The sequence below is a fragment of the Mus musculus genome, chromosome 14 (genome assembly GCF_000001635.26).
Source record: "Mus musculus strain C57BL/6J chromosome 14, GRCm38.p6 C57BL/6J".
Taxonomy (NCBI): Eukaryota; Metazoa; Chordata; class Mammalia; order Rodentia; family Muridae; genus Mus; species Mus musculus.
The window spans coordinates 33579288-33595538 of NC_000080.6; the positions used below are offsets into that span (position 1 = coordinate 33579288).

Consider the following 16251-nt stretch of genomic DNA (forward strand, 5'->3'; position numbering starts at 1 on the left):
TCTGGTGGGTAGGGCATGTGTCTAAGGAGAAAGGAGGGAGAAAGGCCAAGACTACAGAGCTCCCTTACCCACAGGTAGGAATACAGAATGGGGCCTAGCAATTAGTAAGCCAGAGTGAGCCTTATGCTGAAATGGGACTGTTCTGGGTACATTGTGGACCAGCCCGAAATGTTACAGGCAAGAGCCCAGTGGGGGAAAAAAGACACTAGGGCAAGTTTGAATGACACTGGAGAATAACACAAAGAAGTTGCACTCTGTTAAGTTTAAATAATACTAGACAATAAATTGGCAACATCTGAATTCCCTCTATAAAGCACAAGGCTTGGCTCTGACCAAGTAGTAACTCATAGGACCAAAAGCCCTGAGTCCAGCGTGTCTATTAGAACCTGGCAGTGTGCATTTAGCTTTGTGGTGTACCATTATTTTATAGTTAATATGTAGAACTGGATGTGGATATGCAAGAGTTTGTGGCAGGCCCTCATGTGGCAATCTCCAGGCAAAGCCCACAGTTTCCTTCCTTGAGCTTCCACTTGCAGAGAAATGGGTACATTGAAGCTGTAGATGGGTTAGTCGCCACCTAGTGGAACCATCATTTTATATTCATGGGGTATCTGCCATCTGCCAGGCTCAGGGACTAGGCATCCAGGAATCCAAGGCGAGGGAAGTGCATGTCCTCCTGTTCTTTAAATAAAATGGTTTTCAGTCTCTGCTGGGACTTTTATTGAAATTAGACTTCGCTCAATTTATTTTTATAGAGTCTTTTATGGCAAGTGTCTCAAAGCCGGGCAGGAAGAAAGCAGCACACAGAGAGGCCACACAGCTTCTTTTAAGCTCATGGTTCTCATCATCTCATATTTAGTTCTGGCTGTGAAGAATTCCATCCCAAAATAAACTGAGCAGCCAAGCAGAGGCTCGCACCAGGGGTGCTGTGGATGGTAAATGTCACTCAGGGGATTATTCTGTTTCTGTGTCACTATTTCTATTTTCCCATTTCTTCTCCTATGACAGGCTCCCACACTGGTCTGGGATTCACTCTGTAGCCTAGCCTGCCTGAGTCGCAGTCTCATTTTCTCTCTCTCTCTCTCTCTCTCTCTCTCTCTCTCTCTCTCTCTCTCACACACACACACACACACACACACACACACACACACAAACACTGTGGTGGTTTGAATATGTTTGGCCTAGGGAACGATACTATTAGTAGATGTGGCTTTGTTGGTGGAAGTGTGTCATGGTAGGTGTGGGCTCTAAGACCCTCATCCTAGCTGCCTGGAAGCCAGTCTTCTCCTAGTGGCTTTGAGATGAAGATATAGAACTCTCAGCTCCCTCCTGTACCAGGTCCGCCTGGATGTTGCCACATTCTCACCTTGATGATAATGGACTGAAACTGTAAGCCAGTCCCAATTAAAATGTTGTCCTTTATAAGAGTTGCCTTGGTCATGTTGTCTGTTCACGGCAGTAAAACCCTAAGACACATTCTTTCCCACACTGTGTGTGTGTGTGTGTGTGCGCGCACGTGTGTGCGTGTGTGTTTTGTGATGTGTGTGTATGATATATGTTGTATGTAATTATTAATGTAGATGTCCCCACATGTATGTGGACATGTATAGAAGGTAGAAGAAGGTGTTAGCTCATGTTCCATATTTATTCATGTATTTATTCATTCACTCATTTTTGTTGATTCATTCATTTGTTTGTTTATTTATTCAAGATCAGGAGTTTCACTATGAGCTTTAGGGACCTGCCAGTTCCACACCCACCCCTAGTGTTAGTATTTTAAACATGTGCCACTGTGTCCAGCTTTTCACTTCCCTTCTGGGGATCTGAACCCAGGTCCTCATACTTTTACAGCATGTACTTTATCAGCGAATCTCTTCCCCAACTTGGCTACAAACTCTTGATCCTTCTGCATAGAATTCCTGAATGCTGGTATTAAAGGTGTTTATTACCATCCTTAGGTTTGTGTCAGTATTTCTTGCTTTTTATTACCTGCTTTTCTAGGCTCTAAGCTCTGGAAAGCTCTGACCTTGAGCTTAAGCATGGGCCTTGGAGACTATGAAGAAGAACTATGCCAGCTATGGAAATTTGGCCCAGGCATAGGTTTCATTGTGTGATACAGACTTTAAATCCAATTAGGTTTCTTTCCTTATATCTAATTTAGTTCTATTGTTCTGCTGAATGGACATAGTTGTCGGCTCTTTGCAGGCAGGTCCAGGTGAGAGGAGAGAACCTGGTCTAACCCGGCCTGTTCTGGGCTGAGCGGGATGGCAAATATTGATGGCCCAAAAGAAACACACCAGGTCGGGAGTCTTGTCAAAGCAGGAACTCGCTTTAATGTGGCAGCAATTTTCTTATATAGACAGTGCAAGGAGGTGGGGATAGAAGTATGGGGTGAGATGACATATGGGGTGGAGTGAGATGATGAGGGGTGTAGGGTGATATCATGGGGCCTATAAGAAATTGATACATCAGTGGTAGTTAGGCGGAGGCAGTCTCATTCAGGGCAGTAGGTCGTGCTGAGTCATTCTCAAGTGAATAACAGGTCTTGAAAATCCAGCCAGGCTCAGGTTTGTCCTCAAGGCCCAAACCAAGGCCAAATTGGACCAAACACATAGTGATCAACGGATCCATAAGTTTTTATCTTTAGAGCCATAGATTAGTGTATCTCTCATTCCTCATTAAATGGCAATAAATACAGAGACCACAACTGGTCACATGCAGAGAATAAGTAACTTTGGAGTGCTTAGCTCTAAATGGGACCTTTGTGGGACAATGAACCATGCCAGGAAAATTGGTAAGATAGAGAGGATCTGAGACGCCAGCACTCAGGCTCTCGGGTTCCTTCCCACCCACCCGAGGTGCCTCCCTGCTCCCTGCCAGATTCCTGGCCTGGAGTATATACCACACTTCCCACATAAGGAAATGTGACACTTCCCACACAAGGAAATAGGTCCAGAACGGAGTTCTCCATGCTAATGAGGTACCCAGAGGCCCTGGGAATTTAGCCAATAAATTTCCCTTCCTGGACATTTCTCCCTGCAAAAGGTATTAATATCTAGTCCACTCTAATGAGTTGATATACATCTGTTTGCCACGATGAACAGTCAATAAAAGCTATGGATAAACACGGACTGTCTTCCATTGAAACCACTGTGGGGAGCATGGATAAGGCTTTCGCTTACAGAGCTGCAGTCTTAGAAGGCCTCTCTGCACTTCTAGACAACTGCTACTACCTTCACCAATGAGCTCAAGCTGGAGTTCCCCATTTTCCTGGCCTAGGTTCATTGTCATCCTCAGCCTGTGGGCCTCCAATGGTTCCGGCCTCTTCATAGGCTCATGGTTCCCCCATCCTTCGTTCCTGTGACACCCCAGCAGTGACTGGGTGTCTGAGAGTCAGGGAACCCCAACTTCAGCCTCCCCTATCTTAGACTGTGTTTTCCTACCCCCTGAGCAGTGTCTCAGCCCTTCCCTAAAGTCCAGCACCCAAATGGTACAGGGAGAAGCAGTCAAACACTCCATGCATTTCGCTTTCTCAGTGGCTGTGTCCCACACCCCAGTGGCAGGGCAGAATGTGGACCCACAGACATCTATGTCATACTACCTGCCATCAAGGCTTAGGGATCATCCAGAAAGAGGGTGGAAATATTGTGAGAGTCAGAGGAAATAGATTTCTGTAGCAAGTCAGTATTTTCTGGAAACGACAGTGCTGTTATGCACATAAAATCACAGAGGCTGTGACTGCCCACACAAGGTCTGTACAAGATCAGGCCAGCCAAAATCCCACCATAGATGGGTTGCATGAAGGAGCTATTGGCAACTTATGGCTGTGGTGGAGGGGCAGTCAGTTTTCTTCAAGGATGAGGACCCTCAGAGACTACTCATGCTACAGGTATATAGGTCTATACCAATAAGATTATTAAGAGCACTAAATGTACTCAGTGGGTGTTCAAGAGAAACAAAAGTGAGCACATGAAATTGAGAGGAAAATATGATGAGAGGAATAAAGGAGAAATTGTTGGAGAGCAGAGCAGGGAAAGGTTCATAGCTCTATGCATGTATGACTATTACATAAAATATTTTACAGGCAAAATAAAAATAACTTAGGATCCTGAGGTTCTGGGTCTGGGTACCTACTAGGGTCCTTTCTAACCCATAGCTTGGAATGAGAGGGCATCTTAGCAACCAGTTCTTGCCCTTGTGAGGGGTGAATAGATGAATTCCATCTCAGCAGACAGTAGACATTGCTTAGTCTTTAGTGGACATTCCAACAGGAGTCGGGGTATTCAGATTAGCAGCAGAGATGGCAAAGCCTGGTGTTCCAGAAGCACAACTGCCTCCTTGGACTGGTGACTGCTGTCTCCAGCTCAATCTCCCCAGTGTGGTGTTTTGAAGGCTTGTTCCCAATCAACCAACCAAGATCCCTTAATCAAAATAAAAATCCTCATGCTGGAATTTGAGCAATTTGGTGCCGCAGACCCTCTGGGTCCCTGTGTCTGTGTGGAATGGGTCTCTCGAGCAGGTGGGCAAAGCGTAGGATTAAATTGACAAACAGATGCACACAGGAGAGGTTATATAGAATCTGAATGTCTTGACACAAAGTGAACACCAATCTTATATAGTACAGAAAATAAAAGGGGTAGGGAGTCACAGCAGGCAAAGTACATTGAAGTTACCTGATACAAAACAAAGGAATGACTTTAAGAGGACTTACAGGAACCAGGTAAATGTTTACAGTAAAGATAAAGCAGCTCTGCTTAGGGGCAGCTTAATGACAGGTAAGGATTTCACACCCTAGTGCTATTCCTTTGAGCCTTATGAAGGCTAGCACCAGGGGATTCTGCTCTTAGCAGACCTTCTCATGAATAATGCAATACCACAACCCCCCTATTTCCTAGGCCTTGTTAAATTCTTATATGAGTGTAACTTTTAAGTATCTGGAGAATCTCCATTTGTCAGAAGAATTCACCAACTTGCTTCTAATATGCAATGTAGCCTATACTGAAGATTTCTTTCTCAGTGGGATTCCCTGGCTCTTTCATGGTAAACACTCTGCAGACCAGCTTTGAGCTGCTTTAGCTTAATTAGTTACTGAATAGGTAACTTCCTTACTGCATTCTTACAGGATTCTAAGCTTGTCAGCTTCTGTAACCTTAGAACACTGGCAAAGGCTCTGGCTATGTCAGAATTCAATCTTAAAAGGCACTTATAATAAGATAATACTAAAAGAGAGCACGTGGATCCATACACTAGACTAATGTGGGGATAGGAAAATTAATTTTATGGGTTAGAGGGAACGCCAGACTCCAGGAGGGAGTTTCCTCGAAACTCTTTTCCTCACGGCCAGCTTCCAAGCCTCCACTTGTCAAACTGACTCAACTGGAGAGCGTGGCACTTTGGGTCCTTGGGTAGGATCCTCATGGGTAGAACTGATAGAACAGGGGAGGGGGGTTGGCCCCTTTCCTTCTTTATCCTTTCTGTCTTCTGCAAGATGGTGAAACAGTGTTTTGGTTTTTTTTTGTTTTTTTTTTTTTGTTTTTTTTCCCGAAGGACACAGTACAAAGGCTCTTGCCAGGTTCTGGCTCCCTGATTTTGGACTTCCCATTCTCTAGAACTATAAGAAACAATTGTCATTCTTTGTGTGGTGGTTTGAATATGCTTGGCCCAGGAGATCCATTATTTGGAGGTGTGGCCTTGTTAGAGTAGGTGTGGTCTTGTTGAAGTAAGTGTGTCACTGTGGATGTGGGCTTTAAGACCCTCATCCTAGCTGCCTGGAAGCAGTATTCTGCTAGAAGCCCCCAGATGAAAATGTAGAACTCTCAGCTCCACTAGTGCCATGCCTGCCTGGATGCTGCCATTCTCCCTTCTTGATGATAATGGACTGAAACTCTGAACCTGTAAGCCAGCCCCAATTAAATGTTGTTCTTTAGAAGAGTTGCCTTGGTCATGGTATCTGTTCACAGCAGTAAAACCCTAACTAAAACAGAATTTGGTTCCAGGGACTGGTGTACTGCTGTGACAGGCCTGACCAAGCTTTTGTTTGGAAGAATGTGAATTTTGAGACTTTGGATTTGTAAAGCCATGAAAAGCTTTAAGTGGAGCTTAATTTCTAGTAAGAATATGGACGATGATGGTGAGGAGGGTGATTTGAACTGTGCAGTCCTGCTGGCCCAAGGAGTTTTCAATGGAGAAGAATGCTAGTACGTGGCCTTGAAACTGTTTTTTGTGATATTTTGGTAAAGAACATGGCTGCTTTCTGCTACTGTCTGAAGAGTCTCCTGAGACTAACTAAGGTGAAGAGATTTAGATTAATTGCTTTGACAAAGGAAGTCTCAAAACAAGCTGGTATAAATTCTGTTGTATGGATACTAAAGTCCACTCTTATGAAGAACTTTAATGAAAAGGAGCAATCTGAGAAAGGAAAAATACAAGATGTATGGTTCAAATAATAAAGGGGCACCAGGAAATGAAATGGAGCTGAATCCTATATTCAAGGAGAGAAACAGATTAAGGGAGTGGTGACGTTGGGACAATATCCCACCCAGCTAAGTTTAGGTCCAAACATGGTGGTATATACTTTCAATCCCAGGAGACAGAAGCAAGCAGGTCTCTGAGTTCAAGGCCAGCCTAGTATAGAGCAAGTTCCAAGTAGAGAAAAGGTTAAGTCCACATCTTTGAGACAGAACCATGCAGGTCTCTGAGTTCAAGGTCAATCTACAGAACAAGTTCCAGAACATCCAAGGTTAGGCAGTGAAGGAGTTGGAACACAGAAAGATGGTGATAATGTAATAGAACAATGGGCCATCTTCCAGCTCCAGCAAGCAGCAGAACTCAGTAGCTTCAGCCATGGGGCTCTGGCTTTAGAGTCAAAAATAGAAGGAACTACTAGAACAATTGTTGCTGGTTAGCTGGACCTAAGAAATTAGCTGTGATTAAGAAGAGACCTGCATCACTGAGGTGAAATCTGGGAAGTGTTTTCTTTGGAACACAAAGAAGCTGTGTTCCAGAGATAGCCAAGGGTATGCCTCATGCTGCAGCTGGACTTGATAATGTGTAAGAATCACCCACCTAGTGTGGTACTGGTTTTGAAGGTATGAAGGGGTCATGAAAATCAGCTGAGGTGCACTGTGAGCAGCCAGAGAAGGCCATTGGCGAAGGTATAGTCTCAGTTGTAGTTGATAGTCCAGAACTGAAGAAATTATGCAAAGAAGTTGTGGCTTGGCATCATGAACAGTGCCTATGAAAGGATATTGGTGAAGCCTGGTTGCAGTAGAAGATCCCAGTGTATTGGAGATGCCAGTACCATAAGATGAACACCAAGAATAGCAGTGGTAGTGGAGTGGAGTTAATCAGAGCTTAGAGTTCTACAGAGAGCAAAGCTGAAGATGTGACCTAAGCCTTTTGGAGGAGCCCAGAAGATCATGTGTGGATCACAGACATTGGAACAAGAAACTGTAAATTGAAGATGACTTGGAGATCCCCAAGATGTTAAAGATGCCAGAGCTCTGGGATACCTGCCAAGGAAAGCTGCCAACAGGGAGTGAAACCAGTCCAGGAGAAAGAAATTTGATGTAGTCAATGAAGATGCAAAAGGAGTTGGAGATCTGAAGACTGCCTTGAAATCAGACATGGAGAGTGAGAGTTTGGAGTTTGCCCAGATAGTTTTTTGTCTTGCTTTGGAAATGATTGGATGAATCTTAGAAGAGTCTTAGAACTTTGGACTTTTAACATTGTTAAGACTGCTATAGACTATTAGGAACATTGGAAGTTGCTCTAAATACATTTTTTTGCATCATGTTATGTTTAGGTCTGGCCCCCATAGACTCATATGTTTGACCAAGCCTATGGGGTCAGGGAATAGAATGTGGTGGTTTGAATATGCTTGGCCCAGGGAGTTGCACTATTTGGAGGTGTAGCCTTGTTAGAATAGGTGTGGCCTTGGTTGAGGAAGTGTGTCACTGTGGGTATGGGCTTTAAGACCCTCATCCTAGCTGCCTGGAAGCCAGTCTTCTGTTTACCTTCTAAGCAAGATGTATAACTCTTAGCTCTTCCTGCACCATGCCTGCCTGTGTGCTCTATGCTCCTGCCTTGATGATAATGGCCTGAATCTCATATTGTCCTTATAAGAGTTGCCTTTCTTATGGTGTCTGTTCACAGCAGTAAAACACTTACTAAGACACTTTGTAAATTACAGAGACCCTTCATTATTCACAGTTTTGATTTTTTTAAGTTTTAGTTACCTGTGATCAACTGTGGTCTAAAAATGTTTAATGGAAAATCTTTCCAAATAATTTATAGGTTTAGCATTAAAATTCTCAGTATGGTAAAAGCCCAACTTCTTCTAGTCCATATGCTTGAACCATGAATAATTCTATCAACTGTATCCATCCAGCATATGGTACCTACTCATTGGTCAATCAATACCCTTCTTGGTTTTCTGAGAGACTTTCATGATATCTTAGTACTTTGTTCCAATAACTCTCATTTAATAATGACTACAGAATGCAAGAGTAGGATGGTGGTAGTTTTATTACAATAAATTATTTAAAAATTTCTACTTATTATGAATATTGTTAAGCATATCACTGTGTTTTCTTCATAAATTAAGCTTCTTAGTGTTTATGTATATGTAGCAAGAAGAGTATATACGGGTCTGTTACCACCGTGATTTCAGGCATCTACGGGGGCTCTTGAAAAGTATTCCCATGGGTGGAGTGTACTGTACTCAGCCTCAGGTGTTTTCATATAGCATCAAAAATAATAGGCTGATGGGATCTGAGGAACAGCAGGCCCAGGACCACCAGATACATTTGTCTGCCAAGCTGAATGGGGCTGTGGAAGAATGGAACCAGACATGTAAAGCTGCGACCTGGGCTGGTGGGCTGGAGAGTAGGACCAGGCCTGCACCATGAAGCAAGGGGTTGGCAATGTGGTAGGAAGCCCTGTGAGGTTAAGTTCTGGGTCAATGAGAAAAGGAACTTTGGTCACCAGGTTTTCAGACTCTGTTTTGGGATCACTGTCTGGCCCATAAGGGCATCCATCCCTACTTTCTGCAGGACCAAGAGGGAGATAGTGGTGTTAGAAGCAGAAAGGGAAGATGGGGGTGTAAGCATAGAGGAACCGTGGCTTCTGTTCCTTGCATCAGCCAACATCCATAATGCTGTCTCCTTTGAACCACTGAGACAAAAGTTGGAATGTTTCTTGATGTGACCTGTTCTCTGGAAACAAAATGATGACTTTGCTTATGGTCAGACCAGTAAGATGCTACATGCTACTTACAGTTGGTGAAACACAAGGCTTAGAAAGATTACTAATGAAGAGAGGGTGTCTCCTATCCTTGAAGCCCGGATCAGGAAACGCACTGCTCCATCCCTAGATAAAGGGTAGCTCTTGCTATTAAGCTAGATAGCAGCTCAGATGTGTGGCTTTCTTCTTGGACAAACATGAAAAGTTGGGGCTTAGTGCAGCATACACATCTTGTCATAATTTCAAGGGGACTGGACTAAATGGATAGAGTTATTTTTGTCAAGACAAGTTATTCTAGCTTCATACTTTCGCCAATGTTTTGAGTTCTTGTTCTCTGAGCACTCTAGCTGAAACTGTCTCAACTGATTGACTTCCTATTCTGGCAAAGACTAGGGACTCCTTTTGGACTAATCTGTCTGCGTTGCTCTCATCTTAAAATATAAAAGGAGGGTTCCCCATCTCACTCCCTTGGGATTCAGCAGGCGGCTTAGAGACTGCTCTCACAACAGTTGTGTTTAGGAGCCTGGCCTGAGAGGGAAATGCACAGGCTGCAGGAAACTTAACTGCAGGACTCACAGTGGGCGCTGAAGTTCCTCAGGTGACCAGCAGGGGAATCACGGTCCTCTCTGACCAGGTTTACACCAGCTCAGGATAGGACAGCAGCGCGCAGGCTCGTGGCAGTCTCCGGGATTGGACACATCGAGGCTCGGGCGCAAACCTCCTGGTGAGGCGGTTGGGGCCCGAGGCCTACAGGCCCAGGTGAGGAGAGGTGGGCCGGGTCAGGGGGTGCTGAGGTGTGACGAGGAGTCCTTCCTCTGCCTCTCAGGGAGAAGGGGTTAAGTGGTGCGCGGAGACCTCGAGCACAGGCTGAACTCTGAGACTCCCTGGGGCCTGTGGAGTGAGCCTGATCATGGGGGCGGGAGGGCTGGACTAGGCCTACCCTCAGGGTGACCGGTGTCCGGGTGACAGGTGTGGCCTGCCGACCCCGGTGTGTGGTAGAGGAAGGTTTGGGAGTCCTGCAGAGATGCGTGTTTCTGATAGGCTTGGCAGTAAGCTGTTCTGGGCCTCTAAGACCAGGCTTTGATGACCAAAGGCGCCATGGACACTCAAGCCAGTCAGGGTTGGTTGGGGTGACTAGAGAAAAGAACAAAACAAAACAATGAACCTGTAACTGTTGGGGAAAGTGTACCCGGCACATGTTCTAGAAGCTGGGTGTACGAGAAAGGAGTAAGCAGGCTCCCGACCTTCATATTCCAAGAGGGCGGTAACAAGGCAAGGTTGATTCAAAATCAAGGAGAGCTGGGTGAGAAGAGTGGTGTTTTCCGGTTAGAAGTGTGTTTTGATGTTGAGTGTGCGATATCTGTATAGCCCACAAAGAATGTACTTGCAAAGAACTTTACAGTGCACCTTGCACCTGCCATGGTATTTTTTTTCATATCCATCTGTCCCAATCCATCCGTCACCAAGTAGATGTATTTACTTTCATTGTGACAAAATGTTAACATCCATCACCTAATAGATTTTAGAACTGAGATCAAATTTAAGTTGAAGTCCTACAGACTAGTGTGAATTTGGTTCTAAAGCTGGGAGGGTGTTAGGGCTAGGGTTAACATTTTGGAACTGGATGGGATTGAGAGTCCCATCAAGACGAGAGGAGCATCAACTTAGTAAGGGGGAAATTGGTGGTCACTCAGAGTGAACGCTACCGTGTAAGATGTTTGTGAAGCACGCTGCGACAAAATAGGTTCAAGAAAGCCTGGTCTAGCCTGCCTCAAAACAACCTCAAACTAAAAACCAAGGCCAAATGGAAACAAAATTCACCCCCAAAATTTTTGACAACTGGGATAATTTTAATCATTTTAAACACAGCTTTAGTGTGTAAGAACAAGGGGTCTTTTGGTCAAATTTATTTATTTTTTTAATGGGAGAAACTAGAATTTTGTCCATATGCTAATGTAATTGAGATCATAGGAAGGGAGAAAGAATACAGATGAGAGAGGTTAGCCCGAGGGAGTCCTTGAAAATCTGAACGGAGAGTTCTGGCTGATGTTCTCCCCAGCTGGCAGGTAGACGGGAAACAGATGCCTATCGGGTTGTTAATACCTGTGTGTCAGGAGTGAGGCTGGTGTGGGATAGGAACAAACATCATTGGAGGAGAACTTAGTAACGTAGTCCTTCTGTGGACTAGGAAAGGAAACATGAAACAAAACGGAATTGAATTGCTGCAGTGTTAAGTGCCTTTGTAACCAAGGATTTGTGAGGCCAGCCAGTGTTTTTTTTTTTTTTTTTTTTTTTTTTCTGTGCATTCAACTTTGGGAAGGTTTTACAAAGATTAAATGAATTGGATTCATGAAAAGCATCCGTCACTGCCAGGCATATTATAATATAATATCTCTTTGACATTATATTACTATACTCTCATTTTGCTTGCTTTTTCTGTTTGTACGAATGTGCTTAAGAGAGGACACTTACCAACAGAGAGGATTTTCTTTGGCACGTCCTTCAGTCAGACCGGATTTCACTGAAGTTTACAGCTGTCTTTAGGCATCTGCTCCTGGTTCGGTTGTGTTTATGAAGCTTTGTAATTCTGGCCACTTGTGTTGGGATCTAAAACTCTGGGTGGGTTGGGAGTTCATTACAATACAATTACTAAGGTTTTGTGAAAAATAGTTTAATTGCTATATTTCATATTGGATCTAATTTACCCACAGTTACAAAATCTACAGCTCCAATTATCTTCAGCGGGAAAAAAAATCAGTTTAATAGACTATTTATTCCTCCCTGACCACTTGGGCAGTATTAAGATATAATCATGGCTGATATCGACTGAGCTCCAGTTTCTAGTTTTTGTGGTAGACTTTATCTTTTTTTCCCCCAACTGCTTGGCCATACTTCTACAACTTCAGTGGAATACTTAAAAAAATTTGACCCCAAAGCCAGATCATCTGTGTCCTAAATTGCCTTATGATGTGACTGTCAGCAGGTCATTCAACTACTGTGTTTCTTTTTCTCAAAATTGATGATGTGGAAACAATACTAGTTGCCTGATCAGGTTATTGTAAGGATCAAAGGAGTTAATGTGGTGACTTCATAGAAGTATTTTTACTCGTTGAGTATTTCCATCAAAGTCATCCAGCCATTGTGTTTTCTTAGGGTTCAGACACTGCACTATTTCTTCTCCCTTGGGGCTTGCTTTTTCCAAAACCCTTCTAGTTGTATTGTCTGTATGAGGAAAATAAATGGATATCAGTTTGCTTATAGGTGCAAAAAATAACTTACATTTCCTCTGGACTTATGAGCTTCCTCAGTGGGGCACCACTTTTCATTAGTCCTGGTATTGCCTGCCACAGAATTCTTGGAGTCTGAGTTCATTTTTTTGGGGGGGGAGGGGTATCCTAAACTGGCAGACCACTGAAGGTATTTGGTTCCAAAGATCAGTACACGGCCAATACTGGGTACAGCGCATAGTAAATGATGTAGGCTATTTGGCTATACATAAGAGACGTCAACCAAAATCTGTAAGAGGGTTACTGTATATTGTATGCGGTATACTATAAACTGTATACTGTGTACTGTAGAAAGAGGTTAACAAATGGAATGCATGGGTTACTGATTGAAAGCAACTGGACAGGCTTGGGATTTGGGATGAGCGGTTTGGAATTTGGGATGAGCGGAACCTGCAGATGATCCTTGCTCACAGACAGTGATAGAGAAAACAAATGCACACTTCAAAGTAGCGACCCAGTGAGCCTGCAGTGAGAACTGTGTGAACGTTTGCTCCATTTTCACAGATTCAGAACCAGGAAGTCGTAGGAAGGTTCTGGGATCCACCAATTTTTAAAGAATGCCATGAGTGACTTAAATATGCAGTTCGTTTGGGATCTCATTAGTGCAAAGCAGTGCTTTCCAGCCCTGACTGTTTCATAATCACTTTTCAGTCAAACTACCAACATTCTGGTACTATACCTGGGGATTCACATTTAATTGTCTAGGGTGGCTCGGGTAGGGTCTGGACATTGGTGCTTTTAAAATGTTCTCTGGTTGATTCCCCTGTGCCTCTAGGCTTGAAGATCGCTGCCATAATCAACAATATTTCCTTCCATAGAAGGAATTTTAAAAATAGGCATAGCTTCAGGTGGCATGGTATTAGCATTTCTGAATGCCAATCTCATAAGTAACTGAACCTGGGAGGAATTGATGATTGGACTAGCATATCTCACACTGGGCAATGGAGATTTGATCCGGTTTACCCTGGGTCAGAGAATTAACATTTATCAGGAGCTTTATGTATAATCTTAGCCTTAGACCAACTCTGAGAGATTGCATACTCTTCCATAATTTAGATGGCTATCCTGAGGCTGAGAAAGGGTGAATTAACTTGCATATGTTTTTATGTCTTGTTATTGACAGTTACTAAGTTCATTTCTTCAGTGCTTCTCAAATTGAAGCTCACTCTGGGGTCACCTGAGGGAACTTTACAACCAGTGTTGGGATCTCATTCTCAGATATGCTGATTTTGTTATTCCAGGGTGGGCAGGCACTTGGACTTCACAGTATGCACACGGGATAGGGGATCAGGCTATGCACTGTGCACTTCTAAGAAAAATTTTGTTTATTATTATTGTGGGGAGCTAATGTGTACACATGTCACACACGTGCAAGGAAGCCAGAGGACAGACAGCTTTGTGGAGTCAGCTGTCTCCTCCCACTCAGGTTGCCAGACTTGGTGGGCATGCATCTCCACGCACTGGACCATCTTACCTGTTTACGGTGCACTTTTGTGATGGTTTAGACAAATTCTCATGTAGTCCAGACTGATCTTGAATGTACTCATGGTCTTCCTGTCTCCGCCTCTCGGGAGCTGGCTTGACAGACAGGACTGCATCATTCCGAGGACCACTTGGCTTCCCCTCGGTTTTCATCTGGCAGCTTCATGGGGTTAGGTTTGATATGTGATCAATTTGTATTAATTTTTGTACATAGTATAAGAAAGAACTGGGTGAAATCCATAATTTTGCATACAGATGTCCAGTTTTTTCATCATTGTTTGTTGAAAATACTGTCCTTTTCCCACAGTCCTGGCATCTGTAACACAGTTTAGTTGATCCCGTGTGAATTCTTTCTACCTCTTTGTTCTTTTATGGTTAGGTATATTTCTGTACTTACACCCATGCCATTGCGTCTGGATGGTATGTTTCACCATTTCTGTTCATTGTAAGAAGGACCTCAGAGTGGACAAATATAAGTCCTTACATGAAACATCTAGTCTTTTTGATGTTTAGAAGTGCATGGTATGAAAAAAGTAGACACAGTGAGTGATACATTTTGCAGGCACTCTTATAAGAACTCATATGAAGTGCTGTTATTTGAAAATGGCATGATGAAACTGCTTTTGAGCAATACATACTTGTGCTGTTTTGAGGAGGGAGGAAGAGTGGAAAATCACAAAAGGCCCAATACTGATCATATAAATTTCTGATCATGTAATAGAGTGAAAAAGATATAAATTTGTAAATTAAAAAAAACATGAAAAGATATTTGTGGTCATGATAATATAGGAAATCCTAAGGAATCTACAAAAAGGCTCTTAGTGAATGGCTCTAACAAAGACTCAGATATGACGATGTCAATTTTGTATTTCTGTGCTGGAGGTGGACAATTGAAAAATTCAACGATCATTTACAATGGCATGAAAAATATAGATGCTTAAGGAAGTTCTGCAATATCTGAATTCTCAAATCTATGAAACATTTATGAAGGAAATTAAAGAAACAAATGAATAGAGTACTATATTGATTTTACTTGGTGCTTTTGTCGGGTACCTTTTACATCTCTATTCGTGATAAACCCTGGTTTGTAGAGATATGTCTTTGGTTTTGATATCAAGGTTGATGGTGGTCTCATAAAGGTAATTGTTGTTGTTTCCTCTTTCATTTTGTGGGACATTTGGTTTAAATTGTTCCTGTTCTCCAGGTCTGGCAGAGCTCAGCTGGGGAGCACGTGAGCCAGTTGTTTTCCAGTGGTGATTGTGTGTGGTGACTCAAGGGCCTCAAAGGGCCTGCGTCAGTTCCATTGAGTGAGTTTCAGGACTCAGTGTCTTTCTGGAGATAGTCCTTGCTCTCCATATTACAAACCTGCTCTAGAGCTATTTGTAAGATCTATCTATTTGTCTAAGTGACACTGACAGGTCTATACGGAAGTGCCTTTTCGTTTCTTTCCTGCTTTTGGTTATTTGTTTCTTCACCCTTCCCATCCTTTCCTGCTCCTCCCTTCTCCCTCTCTGTTACTTCCCTCTCCTCCCATTCTTGTCCGCTCAATAGTGCGAGTGCAGTATTTTATCTGACGATGACCACCAGCCACACAGCTACTGTGGTGTAAGTTGATTTAATGGAAATTAATAAAAATGGAATTTCTCAGTCACACGATTCCCATTTTCAGTTCTTAGTAGTAAAAAAGTAGTTACGGTTTTGGACTGTGCAGGAGCAGCCAGTCCGTTTTAACTGCTGGCATCTCTCCTCTCGTCTTCTATGACCTTTGAAGTCAGGTTGTGTAGGTAAGTACACCCTGGAGTGGCTGTAGGTCTTTCCTAGGTGATGCCTGTCTTTATGGCACTTCTTTTAGAATGTTGGACTTTGAGCAGTCTGGTGCTTCTCTTTACTTTTCTTTTTGTCAGTGTTTTCATAGGCTATCTTTTCCTCTTTTACATCAATACCTTATAGTAAAGTGGGCTTCTTGTAGATTATAAATAATAGGACTTTGTTTCTTTCAATCTTACCAGTCTCCTTGATTTGTATCACGAGATCATGAGCATTTCATGTAATTATTGCTGTGCTTGGATGTTTCTCTGAACTCTTGCCCATTTTTGTGTGTGTCTGACTCTATTGTTTCTTTAGCCTATCCTTTCTCATCCCTTTTTTTTATTTAGATAGGAATGTTTTGTTTTGTTTTAAGATTTATTTACTATATGTAAGTACACTGTAGCTGTCTTCAGATACCCCAGAAGAGAAC

General features: G+C 43.0%; 1 protein-coding gene across 4 annotated transcripts in view; it reads left to right on the forward strand.

Moving 5' to 3' along the window:
- The first annotated feature begins 9905 nt into the window (after window positions 1–9905).
- The window catches only part of Ptpn20 (protein tyrosine phosphatase, non-receptor type 20), a 51562-nt gene continuing 45216 nt past the window's right edge, over window positions 9906–16251 (forward strand). For 3 of the 4 annotated variants that reach the window (XR_383149.4, XM_006518728.4, XM_011244996.3), the window contains exon 1: window positions 9906–10002. The gene's annotated coding sequence lies outside the window, so the exon portion shown is untranslated. The remainder of the gene's footprint in view (window positions 10003–16251) is intronic. The other variant, NM_008978.2, reaches the window with a different exon arrangement.